Source organism: Lactuca virosa, chromosome 1 (assembly GCF_052849685.1).
Source record: "Lactuca virosa cultivar CGN04683 chromosome 1, Lactuca_virosa_CGN04683_v6, whole genome shotgun sequence".
Lineage (NCBI taxonomy): Eukaryota > Viridiplantae > Streptophyta > Magnoliopsida > Asterales > Asteraceae > Lactuca > Lactuca virosa.
In genome coordinates this window covers 141,830,191-141,841,941 of record NC_136426.1, presented here as the reverse complement: position 1 = coordinate 141,841,941, position 11,751 = coordinate 141,830,191, and the positions used below count along the sequence as shown (strand labels likewise).

The following is an 11,751-nucleotide window of genomic DNA, read 5'->3' as shown; positions in this document are numbered from 1 at the left end:
TTAACTTAAACGAGTAAAAATATCCAAAGCAATAAATCTAACGATTTAATGCAAAAAGAATATTAAAAATGCTAAAAGTAAAAGAAAATGAATATATATATATATATATATATATATATATATATATATATATATATATATATATATATATATATATATATATATATATAAGTGTTATAAAAATCGGCCTACGCGGCCGATTAATCGGCGTCTAGGCGCTTGGCGGTCCTCCACTGAAGACGTTTATAGCTAATCGGCCTCTATAATCGGACGTGGTCAAAGTCGGAGATAATCGGAGCTAGGCGGGTCTAGGCGCTCTAATCGGTCAACGCAAGTCAACGAAAATTAAAACTTGATGTTAGGGTTCATCCATTCCATTGCATTCAGTCTTTTTTTTTTTTTTTTTTGAAATTCTCTCTCGACTAAGGAAGGAACGAGCGATGAATGAAGTCAAATGCGGCCATTTTTTTTTCCATTCACGATGTCGATAACATCTTCCTCATCTATGAGGTTCCTCGTTGCCGCAAGCACACCGATATCGACTTCCTTACCTTCTGAAGCTTCTCACGACAGTCTCGTTCTAAACCTTCTCGACTCCGACGTCTGATCTTCTTCCGACGCCTTCTGTTCCTCCTCCGACGCCGTCTGATCTCCGAAATCCGGTCGTCATCATCTGCAAAGGTTAGTCTCGCTTCTTCTTTTATTTACTGTCGAGATTAAACATGAGAAATCATGAGAAAGGGTTATTCATTGGTGTTTGGTTTATCATTATTTAGCAGAGAAGGGTTGACTGAGGAAAAAATGGTGTTTGGTTCAACAAGTGCTAGATGTATTCAGAAAACAAGTTTTTGAAACGGCTTGTGAAGTGGTATGAAGAGGAAACCCTGGAAGTGTTAAAATTGTATCAGAAGCACTTGGATGAAGGAAACTAACTGAATTTCTTTCTTCTTGTTCTTCTAAAAAGAAATGTGTTTTGACTTTTTAAATTGAAATTGGAAATTTTGATAACATGGCTGTACAGGTTCCATGATCCAAATGAAGTTGGGGCATCCATGGTTTTCTTGATTATGGTCATTGTGCTTTTTCTATTTTCAAATTAATGATTATACTTCTTATAGCATAAAACGAATGCTGGAGTATATAAGATTAAATTGTGTTATAGATCCTAATCGTTGGACTTTATTAGCCAAGTTTTATGAATAATTGTTCTCTAAATATAAAGTACATAATCTGATAATGGGAAAATTTTCTCTTATTTTTAGAGAATTCAGGAATTTTCTTTCTAATGAATTTCAGTTACAACACAATTTTTAACAAGAATTTTTGACTCATGGAATTTGTATTCAGATGTGGGTAATTGACTTCTCATTCTCAAAGAATATGATATTAGATATAAGGGTTGATGATCAAGAGAAGGAGACCTGAGTTCAAGATGGAGGAACCTGTATTCGAGTTGAATATTAATTCCATTCTTTAAAGAATTGTATATCTTTTTAGATTCATTCCTCACAAATTAATTCTTCATTCTTACAAGAATATTTCACAATCTTTATTGTTCAATAACTTTATGTTTTTAGAATAATATATCACATTTTTAACCTTTTATGTTTATTTTGGATGATAATTTGTTGTGTTTTTTAAACTTGTTATTAAAGTTTTTTGCTTATTTACTTATATTATTAGGATTAAAGTTAGATTTATTAATTAAATAATAATTTTCTTAATAATTAAGGGTCCCCGATTAATCCCCGTCTAACCGATTAATCCCTTGACCCCAGTCCACCGCCAAGCTACCGTCGAGCGTCTTTTACAACCTTGATATATATATATATATATATATATATATATATATATATATATATATATATATATAATCAAGCTATCAGGTAAGGTAACCAGGGTAGCAACAAACCTTAAACCTTATCCGGAGGAAATGGATATGGCTAGGGCCGAGTTGTAAAATCATTTTCAAATAAAATGTAAACTCTTTTAAGTTCAAAAGTTTCAAATTGATGCGGAAAAGTTCAACGGTCCCCAAAAGTCAAATAAAAGTTCTAATAAGCAAAGTTGTTCATTAGGTATCATAACAAAGGTTCGAGTTCCTCACAAGTCACAAGTCGGGGTCTTCTAAAATCCACGATATCTTCTAAGCACCAAACCTCTCAATCTGAACATAAATCCAAAATAAGTTAGACAATGAAATGTCTAGTAAGTTACCCGAGGATCAACTCATTTTGAGTAAGGAATAACAATCTCAATACTCGAATAAATCCTTCCAAAAAATTATAATTAACATTTTAGTTGAAAAAGGGCGTAAATATTATACTCCAACAATGACAAAAGATGGATAAGATTTTCAAGCTAAATGCAATGTTATGCATGCATCTATTCCCAACCCGAAGTCAATCTCAAAGTCCAACTCACAAGTTGATGGTCGGATGTGAATAACATATGATAGACGAAATTGTCAAATTTGCCCTTACATCCACAATTTGGGGCCATCCAACGCCACACGAGGGGTAGCGAGCCTCTACTCGTGCATGTGAGCATTATCTAGAGATTTACTCACAACAACAACAATAACAAATGTCCATTTGGGTATCTAGGAATCTCAAACTCACACCCATCTAGTATGAATATGCACACATAGGATGATGAAAACATTTTTTCAAAATTCAGCACTTTGGCTTATCAAAACATTTCAAAAATCACATTTCATTAATGCACAATTAGGTCACATACCAATCAATGGGTACATAGAGTACCATGTGATGAAAATCAAGTAAAACTTATCAAATAGAAATGAGTAAGTAGGGGAATGCATGTTCCTAGTAACTCACCTTAGCTTCTAGCTTCCTACAATCACTTCTTCTTCAATGGTAAACTTCCTTCAACCACTACTTATAAAATCATAATAAATTACTAAAAATGACCAAATTGCCCCTTTAATATTTTTATCATTTAGATATTCCCCATAAGCTTATTTACTTCTTGTTAGCTTATATATAAAATTTGAGGGCAATCGGGGGATCATTCACTAGGTTTTCCACGAAAAATAGTACACTTAAAAGAACATTTAACACACCCCGTGTCAAAAGGACACACCCCTATCAACTTCTCAAATACTCAATTAAGCCCTATCATCATGATGACTTAATCATTAAGACATTCTAGATGTCATATGAGTTTTGAGATTACTTATATGAGCATCATAACTTATTTAAATTTCATAATGACCTCAAATGATCATATAATCACCAAATATTTATTTAAATTCATTAACCAACTATAAATTCATCACATAACATACCATTAAGCTATCTAGCTTCAACACTGAAATCAATGGAATGAAATTAGGGATTCCATTAATGTTAGATCTAATCATCAATTGAATCATTTCAAAATCATTCAATGTCTAAATGAATGTTCCAAGTGCATAAAATCATGCTAAAACACATTCTAAGGATTATAGGTACTTAGTACAGATATGGAGTTACCAAATTCATTCTATAGTTTTCTATATTTCCCTTTTGTCCCATCAATCACTAGAACCACACTAGGATGTGATGATTCTTCATGTTGACCTTTAATCCCTAATCCATAATATAGAACTATGATTATGAACAATACATCCTCCTTATATCACCTATAATCACCATTAAAGTTTATATTCCAAAATTGTCGCTAAACTTCATATTACAAGTAAATGATTATACCATTACTTGAATTGTGCTATTATATGGAGATTTTCAATAAATCATATCTCAATGGTCATGGAATCATATAAGGGTTAGATTGTCACATCAGCATTATCATTGGAAAATCTAGGTGTAACACCCGATTTCAGGTACATTATTTTGTATTTTAATCTTGAGATTTATGGAGAGACTCGACGAGTTGAGGGTCCAACTCGCCGAGTCGAGTCGAGTTGCTCGCATGAAATTAATGAGTGGACTCGACGAGTCAGAGAACCGACTCGTCGAGTAGGTTATGGGCATAGAAACCCTAATTTCCCGAGGTTGCGGCCTATATAAGGGAACTTATGCCCCCATTTACGCCTCACCAGTTACCCTACACCCCTGAGAGCAAACCCTAATCGCCAATAGAGCTAGAGAGTGAGTGAGAAGCTAATTTGAGTGGTTTTGTTCATCCTTTGAAGGAGATTTGGAGAGCTTGGTGTGTTTGATCAAGGAGGGGATGTAGATCCAGAGTTCTCCAGTGGGTAGCTTCAGTGCAAAGGTAAAAAGCTCCTATCTTGACCTTTCCTTTGTGAGATCTTGATTTAGGGAGATTTTGAGGGTTTTCTCCCATCCATTCTTAGCAATGAGTTATTTGAGCATATCATGAGGTTGAAACCTCAGATATGGACTGTAGAAGGACTTGAGAGACCAAAGATCCAAGCTTTATTGAGCTAGAGTCTAGCTTTTGTGCATCTAGCCCTTGTGGGAGCATGTTTTGGCATTATGAGTCTTATATGCCATGTTTAAACGTAAAGCTTGCAGCTTTACATGACAATCGACCCTTAGGATGGTAGATCTGGTGTTTGGAGTGATGGATCTGCCTTAAATCGTCTGAATGAGGAATCTGATCGAAGGGACTCGCCGAGTCCATGGCCTGACTCGACGAGTCAGTGAGGGTTTGTCCCGATGGGTTGATTGTGCGATAACTCGGCGAGTTGGGGGTCAACTCGACGAGTTGAACTGGATTTTTTGAGACTTCTGAGGATACGAGGGAACTCGACGAGTCGCAAGAGTGCACTCGACGAGTCGGGTCAAACATGGACTGTTGACTCGAGCTTGATTTCTGTTGACTTTGGGGTTTTGGTCAACAGGAGTAATAGAGACCATGGAGGGGTAAAATGGTCTTTTATCCACTTCAAAGAGTTAGAGAGAGAAAGAATAACCTTTGGTTATTTGAGTCGTGAAAAGAGTATTAACTAGAGATATTCATCCTTTGTGTTAGGCGGAGGCTAGTTCGAGATCCGAGCGCGAGGTTATTTGCTCACCTGCTTGCGAGGTGAGTCTTCTCACTATACTTTACCTAGAGTGGTAATCTTTGTGTGACCGGAGGGTCTTATGTGTTATGTGATATTATGCATCTTGTCTGTGTGATATATATGCTATATTATGTATTGCTGAGACCGGACCGGAGGGTCCAACGAGCCATGAGACCGGAAGGTCCTCACTGAGACCGGACCGGAGGGTCCAACGAGCAGTGAGACCAGAGGGTCCTTACAGAGACCGGACCAAAGGGTCCAACGAGCCGTGGGACTGGAGGGTCCCACTGAGACACATTGACCGAAGGGTCTTACAGAGCTATAACCTCGAGTGGCTAATTATTTTGTGCGTGGTATTTTGGGGAACTCACTAAGCTTCGTGCTTACCGTGTTATGTGTTATGTGTTTCAGGTTTTCTCAGGATCGCGGGAAGGCACCGGCTTGATTGTACACACTAGTGGAAGAGTTATGTTTTGAAGATCCTGGATTTTAATCAAACAATTATGGAGTTGCGATTTGTAAATTAAATAAATGAGATTTTTTATGAAATGTGTTATGGGAACTGTGCGATTTTAAATGAAAAATTTATTTGAAAATTTACGGTGTTACACTAGGGTTTGTAGATATTTAGCAATTTCACCCAAATTCAACCATAAGAAAGTAGATTTGAGCTAGAAGCTAACATAGTCACTTTAGTTTGCTTAGAACACAACCCTAGTCCTTAAATGAGACGAAAATCGAATTCAACCCCAAACAACAATTGAATTTCAGAATTTCACACCAATGTGGAAAGAAGTTATACCTTAGACTACTAGATTGCTTCAAAGTGTGCTCCAAACGAACTACAAAAGCTTGAGATCAAATTGTATGACTTCTATGCTTAAGTCTCCATTTCCCCACAACCTTTAAACCCTAAATCGATTCCACCTACTGGAATGAAGAGTGTGAGCCTCTTATTTCCGAAATTTACACTTTCCACCCCTTAATTTCAAGTTTTTGACAATTATGACCCAAAGTTCTAATAAGTGGGAATGTAACTTTTCTAGTGTACATTCCAAGTACTTCTCCATAAAAGACATGAGTAAACTAATCCTAAGTAGTCAAAATGGGTCAAAGTCAAGTCAAACCATATTTTGGAGAACTTGACACATATAGTCCTCGTTTCCAAAATATTGCAAAATTTTTATTCTTGATTACTAAAATGTTTTATTCTACTTCTAAAATTAATTATTCATTGTTATGTTATATATTTACCTATCTATCTATGTATTATTATTATTATTATTATTATTATTATTATTATTATTATCATCATCATCATCATCATCGTTATTATTTTAACGAAAAACTCAAGCCTAGATTTCGAGATGTTACAACCACTGCTAACCATGCCTTTGTCTCTCTTCTTGCATCCGTAAAATGCCATCTTGCATAGACTCGTGCTTACCTCCATCACCAATGATACATGTATGAAGTTATGCGTAGGATGTTCAAGTTTTAAGGCTTGGGTTTTGTGAGTTTTGCCTTGCCACGACAAGGTGAAGTGGTTTACCATGGTGTGGTGTTTACCACGTCACCACGACACATTGGGTAACTCGCCACGACGAGGCGACGTTATGGGCCTAAAACCCTAAGTCTCGGACCTTGAGTCTTATTTAAAGAATGTTGAGGCTTGGCTTTCCCCCAGCCCTTGCCTCCATTTACTCCAAAGAAGATATCCCAAACCCTAGTCTCTCTCTCTCTCTCTCTCATGTTCTAAGCCTCCTTTGTGTGCTTTTTTGGTGCTTTTAGAGGAAGAAATGGTGCTTTGTGAGTCTTTGAGCCTTCAAGAAAGCCAACTCCAGCATTCCAAGCATCTCCTCGACCTCTGTAAGTATCCTAGATCTAATCTTTATGGTTTATTCTTTGAAGATCTAGAAAATGAGCAAATTTCTTCATTATGTTTAAAGTTGAGAGACTAGTTATGATAAAGTTTGCAACTTTATCACTCTCTAAGGTCCCAAGAGTGATATATGTTCCAAAGCTGGAATTTCTAGTTTGTTTTGGTGCCATGCTTGGAGTTTTGATCCTATTTCTCAACATTTTGACCTAGGTTGGTAAAGGACATGCATTGGACATGCATTCCATAAATACATGATTTTTATAATCCTTTGGTATGTTAAGAAGCCTTCTAGAAAGTAATAGGTTTTGTCTTAATGGATTAAGTGCTTAATGAAAGTATTAAGCTGCTAGAACCACCATGATGCAGTCATGAGCTGACCATTATACTGTGGTGATATGGATCGTGATTGTTTTGTTGGACTAGACCATGACATGGTCAAGAGTATGCCACGGTGTGGTGGGTCATTGACATATGACCGTTGACCGTTGACTTTTTGACCAGTTTGACCTTTGGAAAAATGTTAATGAAAGTGTATCTTTGGCTTGTGAGTAAGGGACAACTGATCTTTTGCCCCAAGATAAGGATTAAGATAAGAAATACTCGTTTAGTAGAGAAAGTTAAGTAATATACCTTAATTTCTAAATTAGGGATTAATTGTTGTGTATTGGCTCGAGGCAGTGTCGGTGCCACCTAGTTTGATGTGTGGGTTACCTTATCAATCATTCAGGTGAGTTCTCACAAACTTACTTACTATGTAGATCATATGTTATATGTCATTCATACTAGAGATAGACCGCTTAGAGGGAATCTAGTGGGATCAGGACCATAATAGACCTCTCAGATGGAAGTGCTCAATATCAAGTCACTAGAGATAGACCGCTCAGAGAGAATCTAGTGATTATGGTCAGCTATGTTAAGTTTCAGAATGCATATCATTTATATAGTAATTAAGCGTTGTGAGAACTCACTAAGCTTTAGGCTTACATTTGTTACTTTATGTTTTTAAAAGCAAGTCCTTCCCGTTCAAAGGGTAAGGAACTGACATGATTGGGATATAGTAATTAGTCGTTCTATGTTATGTTATGGTTTTTTAAACAATACTTAGCTTCTGCGTTTTTTACTATGAGAATATCATGTGATATGAAAAGAGGATTTTCTGATTTGATAACAAATATGAATGAAACCTTTTGGTTAAACCTATACTCTAATTAGTTGTATTTTTGGGATGTTACATTCATATATGTTTTCCATACAGTTGGCCATGGTTGATAAGATTAGTTGTTATGATTATTTATATGCTGCTTACTTTAGTGAGAATTATTCCTCTTTAATTGCTTTCTTTTAAGATTGATTAATAAGAAGATACTAATTTACTAATACACTTATGTTTTCAATGTGTTCGACATCCTTACTTACCTAAGCTATGATGTTATTGATCACGTCCACTGGCTAGTGTACAATAGTCAGTTTGGGTTATTAGGAATTTTAAATGTAAAACTAGATTTGTATTTTCAAGTCTATATCTTTTATGTCATAACTTTTTTGGTGTCATTATCAGCCAAAATGATTTTCAAGTTATCTCATGTTTATAAACTATCTTTTACACATCCGCCATCAACCATAAGCCTTAAGTCTTAAAACATGTAGTATTTCCACTTTTGGGTTAATGATATACGTAAACTGAATTGGGTGATAAATATTATCTTTATGTTACATTTTTTTGCAATTAAACCTAAAATAAAAGAACTTTATGATTTTAATTTTTATTAATTAGGCAGTAGTTTGAAAATAGGCCTAATTATATCATTTAACTTTTATTTCTTTTACTTGTTAGGACATAAAAATATTTCACAAAATCCTCATTACGACATTATGGTACTTAATTATATTATGGATGTCAAGTGATACAAGAAGAGGCATCGATGAAGCCTATAACTTGCAATTAGTTAGTTTTTTTTTTTGAGAAATATGTTTATTTCTTAATACAATTTAATCATAAACTTGGAAATAAATAAAATAGACTACCTAATTTGGTATGTTTGATTATAGGTAGAAGAAATCACGAATGTTGTTGGAGTCATTTTTGGTAAAGCTGAAGGGCCTATGTGCAGATTAAATAAAGTTCAAGGGGGTAGAAGTGAATACGGGTACTTAATGGAGTAGTAGAAATATGCTTAATGGAGTAGTAGAAATAAGCATATATCCCTATTCTAATAAATGAATAGTTTTAATCTCCTTTTGCCAAGTGTCACTCTAATACAACTTCTCATTATTATATATATATATATATATATATATATATATATATATATATATATATATATATATTAAAGTTGTGGAGAAAAAGAACAGTAAACCTGAGATATTTTTGCCACTTTTGGTCCCTTAAATTACATTTTCGGTCCCTCCATTTTTGTTTGTGTGTCACTTTGTTTAAATGATAACACTTTTATGAAACGGTAATTCTACAACTTTGTTTTTACTCCTTTGCCTCAATTGTTTTACCTGTTGCCACTTTTCCCCTAAGTTATTGTTTTTTACTTCTTTCGCTCAATTCTCTCGCTCCGCTTTTGCTTTAAACGATTCCCATTTTTTTTATCGTCACTTCTTTAATTAATGAGTTTTTTTTAATGTGTAAAAGCATTTATGAACAGTAAGGAATTGGTTTATTTTACATAAATGGTCCTTAGGTTTTGTTGAATTTGACGACAAAATTACATAAATGGTCCATATGGTTTACCCATGATGACAAATTCAGTCCCTACTACCTGAAAAGACCAAATTACCCTCATATTAACGGACAAAAAGCAACCAACCTGCTACTTTACTTTACAAAGCAATACCTTCCGACCCCGGCGACGCCGGAGAATCTTTTCTAGTTAATATTACTATTATGTCATGTGTCATGTAGATATATTAGGAAACTAATTTCAAATTTCAAATTTACATTTTCTGATTATATGTTAAATTTGAAGATATAATAACTTTAAAATTTTGATATATCTCTTAATTAATAATTTATTTAAAATGACTAATGTAACACTGTAAATTTTCAAACAAATTTTTTATTTTAAAATCAGATTAATCTCATTAACACAATCACAAAACCCCCCAAAAACATCAAGTTATCAAAACACATGTTCATAAATTGTTTAAAACACAATCCAGGATCCTCCAAAACATATCTCCAACTCGTGTGTGTACAATCAAGCCGGTGCCTTCCCGTGATCCTGAGAAGTACCTGAAACACATAACACATAACACGGTAAGCACGAAGCTTAGCGAGTTCCCCAAAATACTACACATATCTCATTAGCCTCTCATGGCTATGCTCAAATAAGACCCTCCGGTCAATATGTCTCAGTGGGACCCTCTAGTCCCACAACTCGGGTGGACCCTCTGGTCCTAACTCAATAAGCTCAGAATAATACACAACATAAATCACAAAGACATAATGCAGGATATCACGGTACTCAATATAAGCACATAAGACCCTCCGGTCACACAAAGGTTACCAATCTAGGTAAGTATAGTGAGAAGACTCACCTCGTAAGCAAGCAAGCAAATAACCTCGTACACGAATCTCGAACTAGCCTCCGCCTAACACATAGGATAAATATCTCTAAGTAACACTTAAATCAAGACTCTAAATAAACTAAGTTATTTTCTCTCTCAAACTCTTGCAAACGGTAAAATACCATTTTACCCCTCCATGGTCCCCATAATCCCTGTCTTGCCAAACCCTAAAGTCAACAGAAGTCAACACTCGAGTCAAGAGTCCATGTTGACACGACTCGCCGAGTGCATCTCTGTGACTCGTCGAGTCCCCTCGATTCCTCTAAAATGTTGCGAAAATCCAACTTAACTCGTCGAGTTGTCTCGTCAACTCGCAGAGTTACCCATGTCCAGACTCATTGGGGAAAATGTTGGATTAGTGTCTAAGTCCATAACTATATTTGGTATGTACTTGACCCGGTTGTGCATGGTCCTTTTGGGTTGTCTTCACCAAAGCAACTTGACTGGAAGAATAATATAGAAAGAAGTTATTATGGTTTATTAATATATTATAAGATTAATATATTAAAAGAGAAATCATATTTGTTTAATTAATATTAGTCAATAATTAATTAAGAATTAGTTTTGTGATCAAAAGAAGTTAATTGAACTTAAGGGGCTGAACTGTAATTATGTGATAGTTACAAAGTTGGGCAAAGGAAACCCTATTAGATAGGGTGGACGAATTCTAGGGATAAAGCCTTAAGAATTCGTCCATAATAGGGATTCTAGAATTATCCTTGGGCTGCTTGGTGGCTAAGTAATCTGATAAGGATAACCATTGAAACCCTAATTCCTACACCTATATATATAGGACCCCTAGGCATGGGAATTTCGGCCACTTGAACCCTAGAAGTCCTAGATCCAAAATTCTCCTCTCCCCTCTCTCTTCATTCACCCTATACTATTATAATATTACACGATTAATATATATATATATATATATATATATATATATATATATATATATATATATATATATATATATATATATATATGTATAACTTAAATGTTAGTCTTACCGTTAGTAGGCCTCATTCACGAAGCCGATATAAAATGGGGGTATAAGGTTATGGCCTATAAAATGGCCGTTTAATGGGTGTCCACTCTCACCCACCGCTTCCTTGATTGTTGGAGGGTCGTTAGCCGAACGGGTAGGATAGGGCAACCCTTTCCTCATTAATAAGTATAATAAATTATAAAAGTAACTAAATGTTTTTACAAAAATTCCCAATCTTAGTTACTTTAGGCAAAAGTGAATTGATGCAATTCCATGAAATTACACTTTGTACCCTTGCTAAGACGTTGGTGGAGCGCG

At 35.1% G+C, this 11,751-nt stretch overlaps 1 long non-coding RNA gene across 1 annotated transcript; it reads left to right on the top strand.

Annotated features, from left to right (window-relative positions):
- The first annotated feature begins 405 nt into the window (after positions 1-405).
- On the top strand, positions 406-1,068 carry LOC145106951 (uncharacterized). The gene is made up of 2 exons (XR_013707669.1): positions 406-681; positions 780-1,068. It is a non-coding gene; the product is annotated as an uncharacterized LOC145106951 (long non-coding RNA).
- The last annotated feature ends 10,683 nt before the right edge of the window (positions 1,069-11,751 follow it).